This window comes from Hibiscus syriacus, unplaced genomic scaffold (genome assembly GCF_006381635.1).
Source record: "Hibiscus syriacus cultivar Baekdansim isolate YM2019G1 unplaced genomic scaffold, ASM638163v2 tig00004041_pilon, whole genome shotgun sequence".
Taxonomy (NCBI): Eukaryota; Viridiplantae; Streptophyta; class Magnoliopsida; order Malvales; family Malvaceae; genus Hibiscus; species Hibiscus syriacus.
Genome location: NW_024061995.1, coordinates 295,620 through 307,113, shown reverse-complemented (window position 1 = coordinate 307,113; position 11,494 = coordinate 295,620).

Here is an 11,494-nt window from a genome sequence, read left to right as displayed (position 1 = left end):
AATATATCCAAAAACTAAATATAGGCTGATGAAAATGAAATCCCCATTGATGACTAATTACTTGATGGAAACAATATTCAGTCATCTCTTATCCTCCAATCAGTTTACTTGTTAAAGGAACAAACGGAACTTGACAAAGACATGAATTCCATATAGCTAAATTTATCTCCTCTAAAACATTAATAGACACTTTAATCTTTTAAGTCTTGATAGTCCATACTCTCATTTAGTTCAGAAGCACATAAACAAAGCATTAAAAAGAAACAATGCTATAAACTACAATAGCTGAAAACCACATTACTACTGTAACTGGACTATTGTTAAGAAAAGCTTTTGTTCTCTCTTCTCTTGAACATTTTAACATCGGAAATCCTAATCCTAGATTTGAATGAGGCTTGGGAAATTTCAGAATTTTCTAGGCATTGAGGTATATCCACATTTCAATATCTCCTAATCTACCTCCTCCTCATTTTTAGGCATCCAAACATGGAATAAGCAGAAGCAACAACATTTTCACAAAAACCTAATAATTTTCAAAAAAAAAAATCTCGATTATTTAAAATGTTGAGGGTGTGAAATTCGGTATCGAACAGAGAAAGAGAAAGAAAAGAGACCTGAAGAGGAGGAAACTGAGCAGAGGGAGCAGCTTGCTCGAGAAGTTTGGTGGATGAATGGAGAAGATCGGTCCAGCTACTCATGCCTTGCTCACTCGCCATCGCTCTCATGCGATCACTGTTGAGAGGGAAATTTCAAGTCTTATATTTTTAATTATTTTTGCTAAAGCCCTAATTTTATAAAACGTGTTATTTAATAAATTTTAATATTAAATTAAAAATATTTACAATAAAATATTTTTATAAATATTTTATAAAGTTAAATCAAACGTATTAGAAAATATAAAAATATAAACATTTAAAAATTAAAAATGACAAGTAAGAATCATCTTACTATAGTGATTAAAAGAATCGTTGTTGTTCTTAGAGGTCACGGGCTCGAGCATTAGCTGCTACATCAGGATGATTAAGTATTCATTGTTAAATAGTTGAGAGTATTTAGAACAATATTACTTTGTAATCACTTTAGCTTAATCATCAGAGGATCATTTGTATATTTATCCTAAATTATATTAAAGCAATATTTTTATTATCTGAAATTTCGGAAATTATATTTCGAGTAAAAATCCAATTTGAAACGAAGAACAAAAATCCTAGCTCAAACATGTAAACGAAGATAAAATGGTTGAGAGTATTTATAACAGATATTACTTTAGCATATCCTAAATTATATTAAAACAATATTTTTATTATCTGGAATTTTGGAAATTATATTTCGCAGAAAAATCCATTTTGAAACGAAGAACAAAAATCATAGCTCGAATTAGGCATGTAAATGATCATAACAAACACGAACAACTACACGAACGAAATTTTTTGTTCGTGTTCGTTCATTAAGAAATTTAACTTGTTTATTTTCTTTCATTAAAATGATAAACGAACACAAAGGAACAAACGTAAACGACCACAAATAAATGAACATAATATAATGAGCATAAAATTAAGAGAAAATAACCTCAGTGACCGAAAATGCCTTATAATATACTATTTTAATCAACTTTTTTTAGATTTGCGAAAATGACCAACAAATTCGCAACGCGAATCTGTAAATCGCAACGCGAATTTGTAAATCGCAACACATAAGTCAAATTCGCAACGCGGTAGTCAAATTCGCAACACTGAAGTCAAATTCGCAACGCGAATCTGTAAATCGCAACACAAAAGTCAAATTCGCAAAACGATAGTCAAATTCGCAACACTGAATTTCAAATTCGCAACACAAAAGTCAAATTCGCAACGCAATAGTCAAATTCGCAACGCAATAGTCAAATTCGCAAAGCGCGTTTATTTTCGCAACGCGAATTTTATTTTATTTTCGAATTCGAAACACAATATTAATTTCGTAACACAAATGTAAACAGTATTATCGCAAATCATAATCTAAAACCCTAAATCACAACTCAGTCCCATCTCCATCTCCCACTCTCTAGGGCGACATCCGTCCTCATCTCTGACGAAATCCGTCCCCATCTCCGGCGAAATTCGTCTATCTCCATCTCTCAGAGCAACCCTCACAACAATTTACGGTCAAAAATAGAAAATCAACCACCGAGTGTTAGTTTTTTTAATCTCTTATTTTTATTTTGAAATTTTTGTATTATTATTAGATTTTTCTTATATTGATGATAAATTTACTGGTAATTTCAATATATATAGATTAACCATTTCACTGAGATTGCTTAGTAAATTCATTCGGTTGCTGTCAATATATTAAAGTTTAGTCTTTAACCCTGTGAAGTAGTATTTGTCTTTTTTGTCTTTTTGTTGAAGAAATGCAATTCATTCAAGTTTCAATTTGCAGAAGAATAGTTTTGAACTTAAATTCGCAACACCAAATCGCAATGCGATTTTAGTTTCGCTTTGCGATCTTCTCGTTGCAATTTAAGTTTCAGAAACTACTCTTATTCTGCAAATTGAAACTTGAATGAATGCATTACTTCAACAAAAAACAAAACAAACTAATTTCACAGTGTGCTAATTTAAGTTTCAAGAATAAACTACTACTCTTTATGTTGTCCTTGAACCTGCACTAAACCTATATGTTGTCCTTTTATTTTATATAAGTGCTTACTTCTGGAATGTTATCTGATGCATTTTGTGAACTATGATGGAATATTGAATTGGGTGAATACCGTGCTAGTTGAAACATATTTGACTTTGTTTCACTGTTTAATATCATGTCTGTTTATAGTGTATAATTTGTAGTTTTTGGTATCTAACTTGGTATGTTTATTGTTTTGTAGAAATTTTTTTCGGCTCAATTGACTTAAGGAATAAATTAAGCCTAGCCACTAAAATTGCGTCGACGCTTACACCTCTACAAAGAAAATTGTTGAGGATACTTATTTCGGGCCTGGCTGAAAGTACAACATTCGAGTGGATACTATGTTGACGCATTTGTTTCTTCAAACCATGACTAACGATCTACCCGAGAGGATACAACGTGGTGATGAAGAGATATGGTTTCATTTTCCTCCGGCGTATACTTGTTTTGGGCGGAAGGAGTTTTGCTTAATCACTGGTCTATGCTTCGGACATGATGAAGTAACCATACACTAGTCATATCTCCCCCCCATCATGGTTATCTCGGGTTTTTCCTGAGCTGGCAAAGTCGAAACCGAGTTTACACGTCGACGACTTGAAGAGATTATTGTTAAAGATGGTTTTACTCGGATATGACCTTGATGTTGTCAGAGTATGCCATTTATTACTTTTGCATGTCGGCTTTTTAGGCAAAGAGGGCAGACAACCTATTTTGAGGACCTAATATTATTGGTAGAGGAACTAAATCATGGAACCTGTTTCCGTGGGGTTCATATCTATGGAAAGCTACCTGGAAGAAGTTGTCGTCTGCCTTTGAGGACCGAAAAAGTTTGCGGGGCGATGATTCTAAATACACTTTGACATGTTTTTTTGAGCCTTTAAGGTTAGAATTTCTATATAATGTTTCCAAATTATAATTAATTATATACAATTACTGATGTTTGTGTATTATATTGTTTGTAGATTTGGATATGAGGCTTTTCCCAGTATGCAGACTATGCGATAAAAATTCAAATGATATTCCTAGGGCTATTACCTGGAAGAGGATCCGCATGTTAGATTGGGAAGGGTTACTACCATATACGACGATGAATGATGTAAGTTAACACACAAATACTACCATATAGTTAAACAAGTTATTACTAGTACGTTTAACTTTGTTTGAGCTTTTATATTGTTAGGAGACCAACTATCATTATAAGGCTGACACCCACAGGCTGAGCTTGCCACTGATTGGTGGCAAGCTATTAAGCGGTTTTTTTATGGGACGATGATGAGCACCCCCCCACTTCGAGAGCCATCACCTGATCAAGTCGATTCTACAGCTCGACACCCGGAGCCATCACCTGATCGAGCCTCTTCTCCACCTCCACCATCACTATTTCATCACATCATTGAGCCCTTCTCCACCATCACCTCATGATAGGCGACCGGCAAGAGGCCACAACATTTATCTCCCTATTCTCCACCTCCAAGGGATGAGTTAGGGGAGTTATGTATGAGGTCGGTGCTTTGCGTCATGAGGTCGGTACTTTATGTGAAGACAATGGTGCATGGTGTGATGATGTACGATCTTTACGTGGTGAGGTGGATGTTTTACGCGATGACAATGGTGAGCTACGTGATGAGGTAGCCACTCTACGTGAGATTGTTTCATCGTTGCAAAATGAGGTTTATACTCTACACAATGAGGTAAATTTGTTTAATAATATACTAAAAATGCAAAACATTTTTTCGGCATTATTTATTTATTTATTTACTGATTTATGTATTAATTTATTTCAGTGTCCCGATAAGATAGATGTTTTACGTCGGGTTTTTCTTGCACGATGGGGTTCATGCATCAGACGTCATACACGTGCCATTACGTCTCCTTTCACCCCACTAGTGTCAGGACTCCGTAAGAAGAAGCCTGATTCACCTGTCATTGTTCAATAGGCATCTCCTATCGTTCAAGAGGCTCTTCTCATCGTTCAAGAGGCCCCTCCCACCGTTCAAGAGGCCATAGTCATCGTTCAATGGGTCCCTCCCACCGTTCAAGAGCCCGATTCACAACACGTCATTTGTCGACATATTGATAAACCCCCTCCTGTGCCCGATATGATGGATGCGTTGGTTTTGTATGAGTTACTGGCCAGTACCATTCCTCAGCAGGAGAGGGAAACACTACCAGACCCAATTACGGATAATACCCTTTGGGCTAAGACCGCAGTTGATTTTTATCTACATGAACGGAGCCAGGGGTGTTATTCTGACATATGCAAACTCAACAATGTTGTGCATTTGTTTCTTGATCTGTCTTGGTGGGGTATTTTATTAGGGGTTGAAGATAATGGCTATTTCGTATGGGGTAAGTCTTATATTCTTCTTATATTGCATTTTGATTAATTTTTTTTTAAATTTATTAATAAATTCACTAATATATGTATTTTTATAAAACAGCATATTGATGCATGTTGTCACGTCTTCTAGTAATAAGGAAATTGAAGAAAAAAAAATACTCGATGGACTATTATGCCGACGTCTTTTCACGTAGCTACTTGAAGGATCCGAGAGATTATTCATATACGTTGGGTAATGGAAAAGCTAAACTTTATCCTGTGTGGTGGGAGGTCGATAAGGTTAGTATTTATTTTTGAATATTTTAAAGGTGTTCATAATTTTTATTTGATGTGCGCAATTATTTATGATTGCAAGTGTTTATCCCTATTTTGGAACGTCGTCATTGGCATTTCGTCGAGCTTCAGCTCCCATCCTTGAAGACAATGGTATATGACAGCATGCTGAATTACATACCATTGTCTGATTTGAGAGATATTATTACAAAGGGCTGGAGCGCTCATTTTGCTAAATACTTGGATGTGATTGATTATTGGAATTCTGGAAACAGAAGCCAAAGAAGTTCAAAGTTACAATGATTAGAGACGAGATTGCGCCACAACAACGCAGGGAGCCATAGGGGATTGTGGTCCTCTCGTATGCATGTGCTTGGAACGTTTGACGACATGAAGTAAACAGTTTCTACCTCCCACAGATAGAGATAGAGGTGCAGTAGGCTTGTGGTTTCGACATTTATGGCTAGATCGATATGCGAGACGTGCCTACCTGCATCCGCGTGCTGAAAGTGTGCATAAACAATTGGTAAGTTTGAGCAAGTGTGTTAACATATACTCTTTAATTGGTTTGAAAATATTTGGTTAAGTACCTAGAATTCAGTAATTTGTTGTTTGTTGGTTTTAGATGTGTAAAGTGTTGTTTAAGCAAATGTTTGGTTTCTGCATATTAATCCTGAAGTGAGCTGCGTGAAATTGATGTATTTATGCATAACAACAGTATGAGGTACACTTTTTTTGCTTGTTTAATTGAATTTTACATTGAAAGTTGATTTGTTTAATTGATGAGGAAATAAGAATTTTTTGTTTGTTTAATTTATTTGTAAAAGTTGATTTGTTTAATTTGATGTGTAAATAGAATTATTTATTGCTTGTTTAATTGATTTGTAAAAGTTGATTTGTTGTTTTAAATTTAATATGCCTTATGTTGAAGGCAAAAAAGACCTGTTGAAGGTACAAATTCGCAACCTGAAAGTCAAATTCGCATTGCGAATTCAAGGAAAACACCTTCAAAAAGATAACAGACAACAATCTGATAAGTGATAACAACTAAACAGATCATAGCAATGTTCAAACTCAAGTTACTAATGAATGTCTAACTGAAAATGTATACATTCACACATAAAATACGCATAATACAACATTTGCATTTAAAATCACCTAAATTAATAAGTCCCAAAAGGTGAAGCCGGTTGTGATTGGGATTTTGATTTTGATTGCGATTTTGATTTCCTTTTGCTTGGAACCATATGAGCTTTGGATTTTGATGAGGATCCATATTTTGGTAGAGGAAAAGATGATTGTGATGGCATGGTGATCCACAGGTCAACCTTGTATGACCACTTTCCTTGTACCAACTACATGTCGATATCTTCTTCTCTTCACCCTTAGACGGTATACGATCGTGATTTTTTGGTCGGCCAGGTAGCCTGCTGTCCATGACTGGTGGCAAAACTGTTGTAAGTCATATGGTATGTCCACTCAGAAGGATATGGAATAGGGTAGACAATCTCGGCATAAGTCTCTCGATATACTTCTGTAGTATAGCAATCCATAGCGTATGCGCTTGAACCATCTTGGTTTAGATGAAGAGCAACTTTATAACATGGCCACACGGATAATCAGATGTTTGCCATTTCTTACAACTACACGTCTTTGCATTTAGATCGACAAGCCCATTTAAGTTATTATCCAATACTTCAAACAAAGTGTTTGAACATGGTTCAACTCTCCATGACGTTGACTTCACAACATGTTTCGTTATCTTTTTTTCAGTCCATGGTGTAACACGACGTTCCAATGTTCCTGTAAATTTAAATAAATAATACTTAGTAAAATATTTAAATATGATAAGTTACGAATTTAAAGAAATAATACATGCATGGTTTCTTTTCTTGTAGTATCACTGTTGAATAGAGGCTCGAAAAAACTCCATTAACATAGTAATGGGTAATTTTCGGGAATGACGACTTAGAGCGTTGATTGATTCTGCACTATTAGACGTCATGAAACCATATCTTGCTCCAAGTTGATGTACTCTTGACCATCTTTCAAACCCGACATCTTCTAGTGTTTGAGCACATTAAGACAAAAAATGTCTTAAACAATTTATATGCTTATTAAAATCCACTTCCCGATAAGCTTTTACAGCCTTCTAGTATGTCCATTTGTGATTTTTTATACCAGTAGACCTTGATTTTAGATTTCTGTACAAATGAACACCACAAAGTCTATGAAAAGCATATGGGAAACACCTTCTAACAGCATTGTCAATTGAGTTTGCCCTATCGGATATGATTTGTCAGATTGCTAATAGGACCTATACAATCCCTAATATGCCCCATAAACTATGCTCATGAATCAGAGGTTTCAGATTTGCCAACCCCGTAAGCTATTGGTAGTATCACATTGTTAGCATCCATGACTACTGCTAATAAGTTTACTCCAAGGTATCGACCTTTCAAATGTGCTCCATCAACTATAATAACTGGGCGCATGCAAGTAATAAACGAACGAATCTACAAAATCATATACATAAAAAATATAATCATTTAAATGTGAAATACATGCAACTAACAAAAATGAGTCAATCAAATTATAATGATTTACTAACCGCAACACCAATGGCGATAAACAGCAACTCAAAGCGTCCATCTCTATCTGTTTTAATATGAGTTACCGACCAAGGATTTTTCAGCTTTAAATTGTAAAAATAAGCCGGCAGTTGGTAAACGATGCTTCTGGCGACCCCCTCAACAATTCCAAGGCATAACATTTGGCTCTCCAAGCTTGAGAATATGAGATACTAATCTTGAACTGAGCATTCATGTCAGTCATAATTTCATGTCCCCGATATACCCTTCCATTCAAAAACATTAACTCAGCCAGAAAACCACCCAACACCTTTTTGTTTGCCTGTCTATGGTGAGAAAAAACTTGGGTTCTTGAACATGTATGTTTATCAATAAAAGTCCTAACTTAAAATATTTCGCAATCTTTTATCCTCTTTGCAATCATACGCTACGTATAATTTTTGTCAATCATACACTTGTTTCGAACGATCTTTGCTTGATTTGTTAACTTTTAGTTGATAGCCATCTTCCACACATTTCGTATACAAAACTATCTTCAAGACTTCTTTGTACCAAAACAATCATCTTTCTTGATACGAAATTTTGTGTAACAATCAACTGTGTCTTTACCAACTTTTCTTCTGGTATTGAAGTAATTCTGGCATATTCCAGTTATACTCCCGTGGCATTTTCTTCTTTTTCTTTTCTTCGGGAACTTTTCTTCTTCTTTTCCTTCTTCGGGGTTATATGAATTACAGGATGGACGTTCAACATGTTCATTCACATTTGTAACTTCCTCCTCATTATCATCAACAACATCTTCCTCGGCAGCGGCTGTTTCATCATCAAAATTCGGGTATTGACCAATATCAAATCATTACATGCAGGGTCTGTTTCTTCTTCTGAAACATCATCAAAATCCGAGTATTGATGAAGATCAAAGTCCGGGTATTGACCAAGATCAAATTTCGAATACTGACTAGCACTCACAATTTTTTCTGTTGGCTCATAATCGTCTAACTGGTCAATACGAAAATAGAATTTGGTGCTGAAAGTTGATTGGGATTTGGATTAGGAAAATGTTGTGGGTTTGAGATTGTGTTTGGTATTGGAAATGTGTTGAAACAAAATTTTCTTGGTGATGAAATTGTGGTGGAACCATTAAATTTTGAGATTGATAACAACGTTGTACATTGTGAGCACCATAAACTGGGGTTGAAGAAACTTAGTTGATTACTACCGCTACTGACCCAACTTCACTACTTATAGGTTCAACAACATACAATGTAACATCATCTTCTTGCGAAACACTAATGTAAGCAATGAATCGTTCAACATCTTCATTGTCGGTTAACAAATAAACTTTACCTTTTCTCTGATAAGATATCCTAAATCCACTTAGAGGCTCTAAATTCAATTTCTTTGCAACACGTAACATTAGAGTTTCATAAGTTAACTTTTTTAATGACAGTTTTAGTTGAAGATTCATGGGTAAAGGCATATATTGTAAAACACCATGAACATTCTCCCATGACCCTCCAAAACACAAATATATCCAAACATGATCAACATTAGATAATTTCATTCTACAAATTGTAAATTAATTTACTAAACAAACGAGCTATAAACTACATATCATCACTAACTTAGAGAAAAACATACCTTTATTAAGTTGATAGTTGATAATTTGGGAGAGAAATCATTGAAAAATTATATAGAATAAAATTATGTAAAAAAAATAGAGATGGGGAAGGATGGCGTTGGATATAGGAACGGATGTCGCCGAGAGAGTGATAGATGGAGATGGAATGAGTTGGATTTAGGGATTTAGGTTATGAGTTGTTGCTGCTGCGTAGTTATATACCCAAAATATTTGTGTTGCGAAACTAAAACCTGTTGCGAAATTAAATTCGTGTTGCGAATTCGAAAATCGAGTTGCGAATTTGAAAATCGAGTTGTGAATTTGAAATTCAGTTGCGAATTTGAAATTCAGTTGCGAATTTGAAATTCAGTGTTGCGAATTTGACTTCTGTGTTGCGATTTACAAATTCGCGTTGCGAATTTGACTTTTGTGTTGCGAATTTGACATCAGTGTTGCGATTTACAAATTCGCGTTGCGATTTACATATTCGCGTTGCGAATTTGGAAACTAGGTTGCGAAATTGGAGTTCGCGTTGCGAATTTGTTGGTCATTTTCGCAAATCCAAAAATAATTGGTTAAAATCATATATTATAAGGTATTTTCGGTCACTGATGTTGTTTTCTCTAAAATTAATTGGGTTCATATTTGAGAATAATTTCTTTTTTTCCAAATAATTTAGGATTTATATTTTATTTAATTGATTTGAATTTTTTTTATTTGGGTTTAAAATTAATTGAGTTTTAAAATATTAATGGGCTCAAGATTAAAATTTGTTAGGTCTTAAAATTTCAAGCGTATTTAGAGATTGAGATGAATATAAACGAACGAACATAAACAAACATAAATGAATGAAACATAATCAAATAAATTATCGAACGTAAAAGAACGAACAAGCCCTTTATTCGTGTTTATTTACTTAATTAAACGAAACATAAAATCTTATTTATATTTGTACATTTAATAAATACACGATCTTCCCACCTAGCGATCTGCTAAACCTTCGGTTAGTTTATATGCCTAGCTTTGATTAGGGATGGCAAACGGGCGGGTCGGGTGCGGATACCCCCTCTCTCATCTCCATAGCCACCTAATATTTTTCAATCCACCACCCGCCCACCACCCATGATGGGTACAAATTTTTAAATCCACACCCGCCTACGCGGGTACATTTTCAAATCCATCCCCACACCCACTAGCGACATACCTATCTAGACCCGCATGACACAAACTAATGGGATGTTGGTTCCCAGATATTCGTGATGGGTAGCAACGCATGCTTCAATTTGTCAGAGGAGTGACTCTAAGAATGTTATGAAGACATATTGTAGGGAGCATGTAGTCACATAGTTGGATTGTTGTGTTGCTTTCGATGTTAATGCTCATAGTGCGCCTAATATGGGTTTTGAGGGGCTAAAGAACATGAAAACTGCTTCTTTTGATGTTAATGCTTATAGTACGGCTAATTTGTATTTGGATGGGCAGCATGGGCTAAAGAACATGAAAAGTGACGTGGTTAGTGAGATTATGAGTTTAATCAAAGAGCCGAATATTTCTCTAATTAAATACCAGATTAAAGACTAAATATCCATAATATTTGGTTAAATCATATGTTATATATTATATAATATTAAAATTTATAAATTAGTCTCTAAAATTACACTTAAATTCATAATGGTCCAAAATTTAATAGATATTTAGCTGGGCGGGCGGATGCGGGGCGGGTAATGTCTCAAACCCATTACCCGCCCACCATCCACGACGGGTACCACTTTATAAATCCACACCCGCCAACTACCCGTTAAAATTATACCCATCCCCGCTCCAAATAGAACGGATACGATGCGGAATTTACGAAACTGTACCCGTTTACCATCCCTAGCTCTGATCCATATGATAGTACGTGAGTGATATTCTAAAAACTGTAAGGGTAATTATGACATTCCTGAAAACTCATAAAACCTAATCTCTACATCCTTTTATTCACTACTAGCGTTTTAGTTTGTTGGAATT